This window comes from Haliotis asinina, chromosome 7 (genome assembly GCF_037392515.1).
Source record: "Haliotis asinina isolate JCU_RB_2024 chromosome 7, JCU_Hal_asi_v2, whole genome shotgun sequence".
Lineage (NCBI taxonomy): Eukaryota > Metazoa > Mollusca > Gastropoda > Lepetellida > Haliotidae > Haliotis > Haliotis asinina.
This window is the reverse complement of record NC_090286.1, coordinates 21,193,902-21,209,113: the sequence shown is the minus strand read 5'-3', so window position 1 is coordinate 21,209,113 and position 15,212 is coordinate 21,193,902. Positions and strand designations below refer to the sequence as shown.

The 15,212-nt window shown below is 35.5% G+C and overlaps 1 protein-coding gene across 3 annotated transcripts in view; it reads left to right on the top strand.

The window, feature by feature from the left end:
- Nucleotides 1-15,212, top strand: part of LOC137290478 (uncharacterized) — a 33,207-nt gene that overhangs the window by 1,562 nt on the left and 16,433 nt on the right. Inside the window, exons 1-2 of one of the 3 annotated variants that reach the window (XM_067821438.1) lie at nucleotides 1,871-2,004; nucleotides 10,203-10,265. The gene's annotated coding sequence lies outside the window, so the exon portion shown is untranslated. Of the gene's footprint in view, nucleotides 1-1,870; nucleotides 2,005-3,344; nucleotides 3,452-10,202; nucleotides 10,266-15,212 lie in introns of those variants that run through there. The other 2 variants (XM_067821439.1, XM_067821437.1) reach the window with 2 other exon arrangements.

Genomic DNA, 15,212 nt, shown 5'->3' with positions numbered 1-15,212 from the left:
GAATATTTCATAAATTAAATATTTTTATGTTTGAAGTATCTTACCATCAATACCTATCAGATTAATTTTTGTCAAACAATATTTTTCATAATAACCTTTTATTTAATTTTTTAATTTTTTTGTATGTTTTGTGTCTTTATACCATTGTTTCACTAGCTTTGTTGGATTCATATTTTCAACCAGTTACATTTGTCAACAACTTGCAGATGATTGATATGAGTAATATTTATTTGGACTGAATACTTACCATTTTTCTTTTTGTTGTGATGTGTGGATATATTATATTTCCAATAAAGGCTTGAAGTTTCAGTTACTTTTTAGAGACACCGATACTGGTTTTACACTGTCAGTGATTCTGTTTGTTCTTTTTGTTAAAAAAATGAGTTAAATAAATTTTGGGGATGGGTGGGTCATATGGTACTTTGTCTATGAGAAGCACATGCATGTGTTTCATGGTAAATGTCCATTATGTCAGTGCCATATTAAGCTTGACACAATGTGACGTAACTCACTCACTCTGTTCAATGTTAACATAGGTCAACAAGGTTTGTTACAAGTTGTTCCAAACATGTTTGGTACCTCATATATTACAGAGTGTCAAAGTAAGATAGATGAAGATTTAATGTACCTTCAGAAGTTATTACACATGTGATTTATGTCAGGTTTGAGCACTTGGGAGTTTACTCAATTATCATGAAGAAGCATAAGTACCTGACATACTTTTCATACTAACCATTTCTCACAAACGTAGAAACTAGGTCACAGCTATATTTAATGTAGCTAGGCAAAGGAAAGAAAATTGACATGTTATTTATCTACAGTTTGAAACTTGAGTTGAAACTGACAAGCTTGGAATGATAAGCATGTACTATAAAACGAAATCCAATACTGCTGATAATATTCATGCCAATCCTGGGGATATGGTCAAAGTATTGAGTCAGTCCCACCGCTATTCTCTCAATTCCCTTGGCCACGCCCAGTTCCCCACACCCTGCATCACCACCTCCCACCCCCTTGCACATCAGCTTCCATGACAATTTGGTGCTCATTCATTTCAGGACTATTGATCTTGGCAATATGGTATCAGTTTGTGGAAGATTTCACCTTTCAATTGCCTCTCCTACCCCTCTGCTGCAATCTCTTAGATCACATGACACTTCCCACCATCCCCACCCCAAGATCTGTTCCCTTAATCACGGATGTGATTATTGTATTACCACCAATGGCAGTAGTTTAAGGAGCATGTAGTTTAACCCCTTTGTTTGGTCCATATTTCTGTATTATTGGTGTTTATTGCGTTTGACATATCCCCTGTGGGTACACAGTACCCCACCCTTCCTGTAAAAATGTTATCAATAGAGCTGTCCTTGTTTATGCTGTTAATAAGGTTTTTCACTTGCATTTAAGAATAATTATAAACTATGAGTTTCTTGGATAAAATTCATTATGCTAGTTGTCTCGGTAATTAAAATTGTTATTAAATATTTTCAAAGTTTACGACAATTAATTTGTGATTTTTCTTCTTGAATGTACACACAGAAAGCATCTTTTTGTGATTACGGTGGAAAAACACCAATAATGGATTAAGGATATAATCTGAATAGCAGATGCATTTATTGCACATAAATGTAAGGATTGGTGTTGAACTGGTCCCTTTTACGGATGTTCCACTCCCTACAATGGCTGAGCAGACATGCATGGCTGACCACAAAGTTTACACAAGTCGTGTGTCACCTGTATGGTTGGAGGTGTTACAGCAATTTATATTGTACTCCCCAGTTTGTGAGTTGATGAGAGTGATCATCTGTCAGATGCTGTCACCACCAGTGCAATATGCATGTAAAGTGCTCACCACCTTACATACACATCTGTCTACAAGCCATCTAATAGTGAGGGAGGTTTGGAGAAAATCTCTCTGGTACAACTCTAAACCAATCGTTGATGTCTGATGTTGGATGCACACTTGGACACAAGACAACTTTCCAAACAAGATGTATCAGACTAGTAAGACAGAGCATTCTCAGATTTCAGTGAACTGATACTTTTTGTTTGCTTGTTTATATTACAGTATCACTGTATGTTAAGTTTTGTCATTGGGGAATTATGCTGACATTTCTTGTATCAGTCCACTCATGTTAAATAACACTATCATATTTGAAATATGTACAGAAAACAAACTGCAGAAGACAATATTTAAGCGTTATTATTGCCCTACTGCTTTCCGATAATAGCTTGTGTTAGCATGTTTGATATATTTGACTGATATTTTAGATACAGGAAATATTTTGACTTGTTTGAAAGGCATATTCTTTGCATTTCTGATTTCAGCATTGTTACATAATGCTTTAATCCCTGTATCGATCCCACTTTCTCTGAATTGTCACCCAGTAACTGCTACTTGTTTACTTTTGTAAAGTATCTATTCAGAAATTTATCTTTGTTACAAATATGCTGTCCCTTGAAGTTTGTCATAGGAAAGGTAAAATGATCTCACAAGTTCATAACTAAACGGATAGCATGTCATGGTTTTGTAGCCTGTTGCCAAGTATGAGGAAATATTTGTCTCCATTTGATCAGATAATATTTTCCTGATTGATATTGTGTTCAAATTGAAATTTAAGCATGTTGTGTTTTCATAAATTTTAGACATTCTGAAAAGTGTCATATTTCTGTGTTTCCATGACAATCTGTTAAATTTGACAAAGCTTGTGATACTGGCAGGAGGTCTGTACTTGTTTGTATATAGACTGGGAATACTGGCCCGTGGAAACAGTATCAGATGATATTTTGCAACAGCCAATCAAATCTTGTTCTATGATCTTGATAAAGCTTGACAACCAATCACAGTTCTCAATATCTATTATTACTCGTCTGTTTGTTCAAATCATTAAAATGCTATTACTTGACAATTGCCAGAGCTATATAACCTTTGGAAATACTTTCAATGGGTGTGTTCATCTGATATCTTTACTATATTACCGCCCACTTTTGAATATTCATAGCGATTGTCTTTGCTCATTGTTTTGGAGATAAAATTCATTGTCTCTCTGCAATCGCCAATTATATTGGTTGCATTTTATAAATATATTTATCTACACTGAGGCACATTTACATAGCTATGAATATTTATCATGGGCTGTTCGTAAATGTCACCCTTGGCTAATTAATTTGTATTAATCGGTATTGCTATACATATGTCAAATTGTTTGAATGTTTTGATCAAATATGTGTCATATTTATACAAAATCAATAAGAAAGCTAAGCATACGAAATTAGATTGGCTTTTTAAAGATCTGTCAAATTCTCAGCTGAGCGATATAAACGCATGAGCAAGTTGTGCCTTCACATTCACTGCTAGTGTGACAGTGCTGAGACATGTTTTCTATCTGAGAGACTTCTCAACACACGGAATTGTTTTTCTTACTTTCTACCAGGATTCCTCCCTATATAGGTAAGCCTTTCCTTCATCACTGCCTTCTCTTATTCCCTCGTTTGCAACCATGTTTTTGGCTCTTAACTTACCATGTAAAGATCATCTTCATATTTGTTTATTTACAAATTACATTTTTTGACAATGCATGTTGGAAGTATGTTAGATGAGGGCAATGAGCCATGGGGTTCCTGCACTTGGTACAGCTATGCCCCGATGTGTTGCTACAGTTGAAACCTGGTAGCAGTGCCCCATCGACATCCCTCACTATAAGGCACCGGTGGAGGTATTGTCACATCTTTTATGGTTACTTATGCCCTGCCCATCAATGCTTTGCCAGGAGGTTTGAATCATTTCCTTTTAACATCTTCTCTAACATTCATGGCATCTGCAGTGCATGGAGTGTTTGGTGTCCAATCACCTCATTGTACAGCACTTCTCTGATACTGCTGCGAGGGGGTAGTAGTATTTGTGGTCTTTTTGCAGGAGTAAGTCACATTCCTCTTCGTGGCTGGATGTTCAGTTTCAGTAGGCTGTTGTTTCAGGTGTAAAATGTTAGGTTTTATCGTGATAATGTTCCACAGCTTCACAGGAAGATTCATACTAACTTACCTGACTCTTGTATCATACCACAGGTTAATATTTCTACCACATATGTTGGGAGTAACACAGGCTTATGTGGCTGTATTGACAGAATGGAGTCATACATCCAGATTTGTTTGCCTTTCTAAGTTAAAATGTTATGTGTGACATAAGGTTATGGATACATTTATTTGATACATTTTGGGTAGCTCAAGCTTTTCAGTTTGTATTGTTAAGGCAAAGTATAGCTACACATGTCATTTTCTTTCATGTAGTGTGAAACAAGTATATCAAGTTACTCATTAAACCAAATTTGGATGGAGTACTTGTGTTACTTATGGCCTATGAACTGCACACCTTAAGCTGCAGCAGCAGAAGCACTTTACTATATTTCTGCAGAAGCCCACCAGGGGAGGTTTTGCACTAATTACTCCAGTAAATGGTAGTTATAACAAAACTGATACCTTGATTGCAAAGCTTAATTTCAGAGTCACTTTCTTTTTATTAACTGGAAAGTGTTGAAACCCCTTGTGTTTTTCTCAGCTTGCATTCCAAGCTACACATGTTTATAATCCTGGTATATTCACTAAGTACATGATAACATCATGTTTCGGCAATTTTACTGTAATGCACTGTGGAATTGCATGATTAGAATGAAACTTGTTTGTTCGCCTGGGAGAGCATTACTTTAATAATTGATAATTACTGCTATTCAACTGGTGCAATGAATAAGCGAAAACCAAAATAAAACCTCTTTGAAATCCTATGGTGTTTTAGTTATAATAAATCGATGTGAACAGCTTCAGTAATCTTTGTAGATCTTTGAAAGGATGAAGAGTTTTTCTGTATATTGACTGTTAAAGGTAATGGGAAAGCACCATACGGCACAGAGCAACAACGAAATTCAATAGCTGGTATTTCTAGTTATATGTACTTGATAGAGGTGGAATCAAGAAAGCATCATTTCATGAAGATCATTGGTATTGCAAAGAAATTAGAATCATTTTGTAAACAAATACCAGTGTCTGTCACACATCTCCATTTCAGCAAGGCAGTGACAAAGCCATTTGTTACAACATTTAGTGTCACCTACTGATGGGAGCCTTAGGGAGCCTTGTTAAATGACATAATGTTTTGTAAGCTAACTGCCTGACCTTAAACATCTGTTAACCCTAGTCCTTCTGACTAGTCAGCAAGCTGCTGTCCTCACAGGGGGGCAGTGATTAACCCATTAGGAGTGGCTGTGGACATAAAGTGAACAGACACCAGTTGTGGTCATTAGAAGACAGAAGGCCTCCTGTTTTTCTCAATCTGATCTTGAGTGAGCCCCACCCATGATACTGGTTTGTTCAGGATTGATTTCTTTAAGTAAGTCATAAGAGAAGATTATAGGTGTGCTCTGGAATTGTAGTTTTGCTTGTCAATATTTCATCAAATTAGCTTGATGGGACGTATTGGTTTCTTTTATCAGAAAAATGTTTACTCAACTTTGTATTTTGTCAAATTTGGGGTACAAGCTCATTGAGGGCCTGAAAAACAGGCTGTGGTTTCCATATGCTTGAGGTAAAACTGTTACTGGAACCATTCCCCCAAATGAACACAACATATAGTTGTGTGGTGAAGAGTGCATAGAGTGTCCGCTGCCATTAAGTTTAATAAGTGACAAGGTTTTTCAATAGCCAGTATTAATGTTGGAAAGTCAGTAACTTCATTCTCCTAAATGCATATTAAATATTAACTTGATTACCTGTTACAAGGCCATTATGTAGGAGCCATGATGGGCTCTGGGATGTAACTTGATACGTGTGAAATATCTGTATTGAATCGACACATCATGTCAATCTCAGTGCATCATGATTATGACAGATGGCCCCAGCAGCATAGAAACAGGTCATGTGACACCTGATTAAGTCATGTGACAACTGCTTAATGGCTCCATCAAAGCACTGAAAGATTCATTCGATGAGGGCATGAAGCGTGTCGGATAGTACACTCTTATTTCACAGATCATTACATGCTTACAAAACTGTGGGTTGAACATAGGCCCCTATTCACATATTGGGAGGTTTATTCAAGGGAAAGGACAAGGTCAAGAATTTCTAGTTTTGTGTTCCATGTTACCAAGTGCAGTTTTTGTAGATGTGCCTCAAAATATACAGTGTTGATTTGCTTGATATGTTGCAGTATCACATTGCCCAGCATTTCAGACAGAGATTTTTTTATTACTGCAAAAATAAGCTATAATTTTCTGCATTATTACATTTTTGGACGAGTTGGGAAGTTTCATTGAAAAGCAGTTGTAGCAGTACTTTTTCATTGGAACCAAGATTAACCTGACTCTGTGACCTTAGCTATTGGGAGAGTACTAAACTTCTGGCACATTCCCCATGCTTGTTATGCTATATTGAGGTTTGCCAGTAAGCTTGCTTTCCTGCTGCTATAATGAGGTGCTCATGAAGAGGCCATTATTCATATATACTAGTGTTTACATGTAGCTCTCAAATAGGTCATGGAGAAGATGATAGTGGTGTTTCACTGGCCTGAAAAAGAATTCTATCTCTTGGAAACATGACAAAATGTTTTCTCCATTTCCTGTCTCTATAAAATGGGGAATAAATGGCATATGGTAACTGTTTTTTCCCTGGCACATGATATGTTAAGGTTTTGCTGACCTAATGTACTATCTACCCCAATTTGCTGCCCAGATGTTTTTGAGATGTCTTTAAAATATCTTAACGATGCCCTTTTTTCCTCAGGGGTAAATTGGTAAAGGTCATAGTGCCAATTAGACTGCTGTGTTTTAGAACATGTTCTTACCACATGGCTTCAGGATACTGAAATTGACCAATCTTGCATAAAATATGCATACATTGCCACCATCAAGGTTTGATTTGAGACAGAGTCAAGTTTGGCTTTGAAGTGGTATTATTGTCTAACATGTCAATTACAATGTCATCCTGTGTCAAAACTAGCGAACACATCAGATGATTCTATGTTGTAAAGCATTTTTGTAAAGTGTAATACTATTTTGATCTATTAGATGCAGATATTTGGTTAGAATATTTTACATGTCTGTGCATATCAGCCACCCCTTCATTTGGATCACATACCCACAACAATGGTTTGAGCATGGCATTAAGAGTAATTTTACTGCAATTGAATCATATTATATTTCTGTAAGATATTTGTCTAGGAATTACTTAGTATTCAGTCTAAAGATCTTGAGGATTATTTGTGAAATATTAATCAATAAATGACTCTACCCCTTTGATACCGATACCCTGTTGATTATTTATTCATATCTAATAGTGAAGGTAATCTATCTCACCTGCTTAGCAGAACATTTAGTTAAAAGAAACAACAATCCCACCACCAGTTTAAATTAATTTTTCAGTTTCAGCTACCTAAACAACCTTATCAGTTTCAACTTTGAAAGTAGTGATGAAATCTGTATTCAAGTTGATTAATCCTGATTTACAACCAGACACAATCAGCTTTTATGCTTGAATGATCCTATCACCAAGCATTAGGGCACAGTGTTCATGGCTACATTACATTCTTGAGGTTTTTTCAAAGGGTAAAGTCCTAAAGAGTAAGTAGGATAAGTCTGATTTGAAGATCACCTCTATTTCAGCTTTGATGGAAAGTAATTTGAGAAGCTCAGTTTGAAAAAGTCACTGAAAAGGAGAATAAAGATTAGGATAAAAACATTAAATGCTGTTGATTTACTAGTTTGACTTGTTGAAATGGGTGACTTTGATCTAATAATTTTGCTCTCACTGAACATTGGAAGTTGAAGGATATATATATCCAAATTTGATACTAGTGGAGAGTGTTATTGGATTATAAGTGAATGTCATTCCAAAGGTAAGCCTAGATTCCCATTACACAAATATTTCTGATTACGGTTATGTTAAACAACAGTCAAGAGGTGTATTGGAAGGATTATTGTTGAATGTAAATATACACATGATATTCTTTTCAACATATAATGAACTTTGTCATCTATACAATTCCCATTTTATCTTCCAATTTACGATACAAATTTATCTTATCTTAAAATTCAGAAATGTTGACATCAAATGATATCAAAGTAGGTGACAAGGTCTAATTTAATCATCCGATAAGCAGATCAAACTTCGTTGTTGTGCGATGTGTTTGGAATATTTGAAGATATGAAAGCTACAGAGACGAACTGTTGCTGTGAGTCTGATATTTTAACAGTAGGTAACATGTGAAGTCATGATAAATCTTTATTTGATGAACAAAATTCTTTCTTATCTTGGTCTGGAAGCAGCACAGTCCTAAAACACCAAATCTTCAACTGATTTTGAAGCAGATTTAATTTGTTATGATACATTTTTCATTAATTTAAGAATTTCAATTGATAGTTACTTGACGGTAATAGATGTCTGAAAGGTTCCTTTGATACATTCAGCCATATACTCTTGACTAAAGCCTATGCATGATAAAATCAAATCGAGGTTGATAAATACCAAAGTATGATTGAAAGCCTTTCGCCCCTGTAGTTAGTGCCCTACAGTTTCTACCTGTTAAACATTTCCTAATTAGGAACATCCTCAGACAGACGCTACCACAAAATATGCCCTCTTGATTTTGTCAGTTTTTGACAAGGTTTCACAATTGACTGGTATTTTATATTTCACTGGCTCCTTAACAGCAGACGATGGCTATTTTTCATTGATTAATTATATATGCAGACACAACAAATGGTTTTGCAATTTTTACTTTTTCTGCATTTTCCTCGCAAAGTGACAAATACCCACGAGGCGACCGTCTAAGCCCGTAAGGCTCGAGCCAAGTGTTTCAAGAGCTGTTTTTTATAGACGCAAAAATCAATAAAGGTAGCCAGTTATTTAATGCATGAGAGGAATCGAGACAGCATCCCAGACCAATAATTGGTCTATCAGACATTTTAAGAAAATAGGTTTTCTGCCACTAAAACACTTATTACCTGTGGAGGAAAAGGTCATTTTTATCATAGTTTGAATGTATTGATAGAAAATTTTTATGATCAGTCTTGTAGGGGAGTAATGCTGTTACACGTCGCGGAGAAAGGAAGAAAAATTGTATTAGTGGATATAATTTCTTCCATTCTGTCCTATTTTTGTGCTGAACATGTTATATGTAGTATAAATAATGATAATGCATATTGCATATAAAATGTAGTCCTGTGACTTGTCTGGAGAGGGCACCCTTTGGTGTTGGTTACCAATATTGGTAAGACTTTTCGGACTTGTAAACCATTTATGTGCAGCAGAAATCTCAGTTTTGTGGAATATATTGTATTTTGATGCAGCAAAAATGTCATGACGTCATTTCTGGCTCAAGATGTCCAGTCATATAGCAGAATTCATATCCATCGGTTAATGTGACAGTCCACAAGGGAGAGCAATATCATTGTGTACCTGATGCAGCTATATTTTTTAATTCATGAATTGCAAGTTTGATTCAAGTTTGTAATTTGAAATGATGTTAGTAAATGAAGTTATATATGTAAATTCTTTTGCTGGAAATATAAGCATATTTGGATGCTGTCTTTCTGTTTGATATATTTATGTATGGTAACATCAGAGTAAACAAGAATCTGGATTGTAAATGCTGTTGTTGCTCCACTATAGCTTCTTTCTGTTATGAACTATACTTCATGGATATGGTTTTAATGTCTATTGTACCATCTACATTTCATACTTTGACTTGTCAATTTGTCATGCTAAAATTCTTAGCAGAAAATACATGTAAATGATACAAAGACAAGTTCTTATGAGGCTATTGTCATTCGGGTTTTTCCACATAGCTGAGATATTTCAGGAGGAGGGGAGAATTCCATGTGTTTAACTCAATTGAAACACAATACATGAGCCTGGCTTTATGTCACTGTTTCTTTTATCTTATGGCTTGTTCTTGAAAGTAGTATTTATTTTGCTGGGGACCTAAATAGAGGGCACACCAGCAGGATAAAGTCAGTGTCTCACATGCATCTTCCATGCATTGTTAAGGAAAGTTGAGTGTGAGACGTTCATCTACACCTGGGTTCCATAATTGAGGAGGTTTTCTTTGTAAAACTTCAGCTTCACCCAAAGGCCATAGGTAATCTGTGTCACAGTGCATTGCTTTTCATTTTACAGCTATTGTCCTCAGTCTTCATTTTGATTTTTTTCTATTTTAGACACGACCAGTGCCCATCACTGACTGATCAGCCATCAGACAACATAAACATCAAGAACTGAAGGTGAGAAAACATAGAACATGTCTGTAGACAAACTTGTGACACAAACCTAATGAAGCCAGTAGAAAAAAAAATTGTTTGAAATTCAGTGATGTCATAAGAGTATTTATCCTTGAAGTAAAATCATAATTAAAATAAGGTGTTTTCTTCAAATTCAGGCTGTTGTATTCATAAGGTTATGTAATAAGAATAGTTTGTGTAATTAGTTTCATTGTCAAGTGGAGATTGGATTGGAGACCCACACATCACACATTCCTTTTATATAAAGAATAAAATATGTTTTTAGATCAGTCTGAAAGTTTTTATAATTAAACTGCCCTGTTGAAATGAAGTAACAATAGCCTTTATTGGAAATTTCATTTGAATACACAATGGGAAAAAATAATCAATATTTTATGTCAAAGTAAAATCTAAATGGCACCATCTGTCATTCACATGAGTATATGTTTAAAATTAGATGGCTCTCTGACACAGTTAATTTTGAAATAAACAGTGACAGTGTACTGCGAGAAACCTCCATCAAATCTAGATTTACGAAGGCTAAGTTCAACCTGGTGAATGCAAGGAGTGTCAATGAAAACCACCATAATTAGACATTGTTTGCTATTGTGCGATTCAAGTGTGGACATATGGCCAGCCAAATACTAAATCATTCAGGATTGGCCTAATCAATAAGAAGTATTAAAATTTTCATGATTTACCACCAAAACATTGAAGAGAAATAAATGGGTTGTGCTAATTAACAGTGTTGATTAACACGAACACTGCAGCTAGGTTAAAATGAGTTCAAACATTGTACTCCATACTACCAGTTCTGTTTTAATTCATTGATCAAGTGAAAACATTTATGAAAACAGTTGATCCCCAAAAGTATGTAATTTCATGTGTTTGGCAAAATTAAATAAAACCATGTACATATATTATTCCATTTCACTAATCACTGATAGAACAAAATCACGTAATTAACATAAATATAATTACTGAAAATTGCATTCTGCAGTAAACCATGAATACAAGATAATACATTGCTCTTTAAAAATTGATAAAAAAACAAAGCTTGAATTCATTGCTTAAACAGAAACAGATGTTCTGTTGGCAGTATTCTTTCCTCCATCCAGATGTTTGGTTTAAAAATAAACAAAAACATACTTGAAAGGGCAAGACATGGGTTATTTGCAATGAGATGGACACTGTCCACAGGATATATTTGGAATATGGGAATTGGGGTAAACATGAGTCCAGCATAATGAAGGGGAAATGTCTTCCACTCCAGTTGAACTTTAATTTACTGGGGGCTTGATAACACTGATGGAAATGGATTTTGTTTCATGGGAATAGGCCAGGCCAGGCGCTGGACTTTATAAGGATATTTATTTAATTGGTCAGCCAATATGGTTGCCATGGAGATTCAATATCTGGTCAGTTCTTGACCGCAATTGCAGTTGTTATGAAAATACTGTTGTGGAGATTTTGCTGGGGTTGAGAAATTGTATGAAATTTTGTGGATTTCTCTCTGGTTGCCAGGATACTGATAAACAAGGATGGATTGATTTGGGTGGAAGCTACCAGTCTTCCTATGTTTCAATGGCAGGTGGGATTTAAGTTGGCATTTCTCAGTATTTGTAAAGCTCTCAGAATAGACTAACAGAAAAATTTATAATATTCATGCCCTGTTTTCCTGAAGGATTTTGTGTTAAGCTTGAGTTATTTACAAGAACCCTGACACAGTACACAGTTGCTTGTTTCAAGGTTTCATGGGTTTGTTCAAAATGACAGTATTGATTTGACTTGAAGCATTATCACAAAATCTAATATTCAGTCTTTTGTTTGAAAACAAGTCAGGCATTCAAAGTAAAAAATATCTCTCATAGTTGAAAGTATACAATCGCTTATCAAAGCAAGGATTGTAGCATAAATTATGGATAAATCCAAATGAGGATTGATAAAAATCAATTAAACAGATCAATGAATTTTGAAGGTGAATCCACCGAGGACTATGGCAGTTATTGTTGGCATACCCGGTAGGAAATCTGTCTTCCATAGTCAATAGAAACACTGGAAGAAAGAAATTGTTGTCAAGCTCTGAGAACAAAGCCTAAGGTCAAGGTTTGTGGTTAATCACAATAAAATCACCATGTATGAAAGAACAATACCATTCTTAGATATGAAGGATAGGGGCCTGTCTCTTTGTCTTGTAGCCATATAGTTTTCATCATCTTCCAAACATTTGTCTCTCCAGAGAAATTAAGACCTCAGCAACACCCTTGCCAATCCTACAGGGCAACAGGTTTCTTGCTTTCAAAACTGATAGCCTTGTATCATTTCTCAGTTGAAAATACATTGCAACCACATGCATAATAGGGGTGGTGGGGTGCTATATCTATTTGCCTGAGTTTACAATAGTCTGGATTTTGTGTAATGACTAAGTGGCAAGATATTTTCACCACAAGAGAAGAACATTGAGATCTGAATAGTCATCTCCTTCAACAGTGAGTTCATTTAAAACATCAAGCTTCAGTGCTCCCAGAACCAGAAAGTCTGGATTTCTTGTTATAGATATCAACAATGTGCTGTGATTCATGTTCCCACACTTACGACTCTAACAAGATCTTAGACATGCCTGCTTCACTGATCAGAGTGATGAATTGGAAAGTAATTGTTTGAAATATTCTTCAAATCTCACTTCACACTTGTATCCATTTGTTTCTCTACAAAAATTGCCTCATTTGTTAAAGAAAATGTGTAAATAGCGTGCCTAGGGTGAATAACGGGATTAAATCCTACATCCTTTTCCATCATTATAGCTGATGTATGATAGATTGAAAACAAAGGGATTCTGAACTTTTGTAACAAATATTCAGTCAGAAATAATTAAGGAAACAAATATTGAATTTTCACGGTGCTGTGGAGCAAGCATCAAAAAGTAACTGATGTTATTAATTTCTCTGGTCACCTCTACATAGTACTGGTAAACATTGAAATAAGTTTTGAATAAAAAATTATATGATCGTTTGAAATAGCATGCAATTGTATTAGAGATATGGTTGGTATCCATCAACTGTCATGTCTGAAAAAGGTTGTTGCTTCATTATAGGATAATTTATCCCAGGGACTTGATGTTCATAAGAGATTGCACATCAGAGACGATACTGTACTTTCTGTAGTAAGTGCCCTGAGCACTTCAAAAATTAACAAGGGTGATAGAGCTTCTTGAAACCAAGTTAAATTTTGATGTGAGAAGAGGAGTAGGAGACATTTGGTGCAAATGTAGAACTTGTATTGTTATAGCAAGCATATTAGCTCGAACTGCGTAACATGCTAAATCAGTTACTATGCAAACATTTGAGAATTTCGTTTGGTTTACCAGTCCTGATCCCAATAGATCTTAGAGAAGCAGGAATACTAAATCTGATGATGGCACCAACTTGTGTAAAAATATTTATATCTTAATTCATGTCTTCTTAAAAGGTATTAAGCATAAGGAACATAAAAACCCTGACTACATGATGCTGAAAACCAACATGCATTACTTAGGCCATCTGCAGTATCCTTAGTCAGTGTACCACAACCTTCAGCTCAGAGTTTTTCCTACCAAGTTCAGTATAGGTATTCCCACTACAAGTTCATTTTTCCACAAGAAATCTGAAAGTATTCTTTAGTGAATGATATGCCACACTTACATTATCTTTTTATTTATTATCTGAGAGTGATGTCCATGCATTTTGCCATTCACATGATCTGCCCATGTTTGAATTGTCACTCCTTTACCATTTTCTTTAACATTGTTCTTCCTGAAAAAGGTCTGTACAGTAAGATTCCTTTTAAACAACAAATCAGGCGTCTGAATTGAGCCAGCAAGGTGTTTCTGCAAGGTGAAAAGTGCAGGGGAATGTTTGTAATTTGTTCCAAGGTTGAAGGTGAAATATGATAATGTAAGTTACAGGGAGGTGTACATCCTTTAATGCATTTTCCATGGCCATTTATGGACTCCAAGTGGACAGATTCCAAAAGGTTGTGTGACCTTTTCCAAAATCATGAAATCAGAACCCAAGATTTTCAGAAAATTGAACATTATTGGATTGTGAGTGTTGATTTTGCGGTGGGATGCGTGCACTTAAGCTTTTGATTTTCAAAATTTTGACATTTCCCAAGCTAACATTGTTAAGAGCCAAGGATGAACATCAACTGAACACCTCAGCTGTCGTAAACTCTTTCAACCTTTAACTTTTGAAGTGAGCAGATTTGCATTTTCATAAGCGACAGAATATTAATGCCGCCTGTGACTAGCCTAGGCAAGGCAAATATGAAATATTCTCCTCTCCGGTAGCTGAAACCATTATCACATTCTTCATTTTATACAAGTTGATCATGTTGCTGGAGCCAGTGGGATGTTAATTTGCTAAAGTTCTTACAGTGACAAGTCTGATAATGGAAAAAATTACCTTGGAGAATTGGGAATTCTTTGTCAAATTTGGAAATATTTCACACAAACGAGGCCTAGCCACTGCATTCACCAATCTGCCTGGCATAAAGGCATAGATACAGTCTATTTTCTGCTTAATAGGGGCATTATTATCACAGTAGGGGGGATTGTGTTTATTTTATTATTATGTTATACTTGAAGCACCGCTTTTTCTATGGCGCTCCCTGATAAAATCAATACTGATCGATAATAAAGCCATCCGTGAATAAATTCTGAAAATTTGAAACATTGTTCCATTCTGATGAGAATGAAAGGCAGTCATAGTGTCAATGAAGGGTGAGCATTTTCAAAGCCATCAGGTAAATCGGTCTATTGTTATTTTTGGATCTATTTTCTTTCTGTGCAGTTTGCTTGTGTACGTTCATCTATTGATAGTTGTCAGGAAAACACTGTCAGCATTACTCTTCATCTGATTGTTCAAACAATCTGCTTCAGAATTTCTTCTATTCTGTGAAAAACAAAAGGCA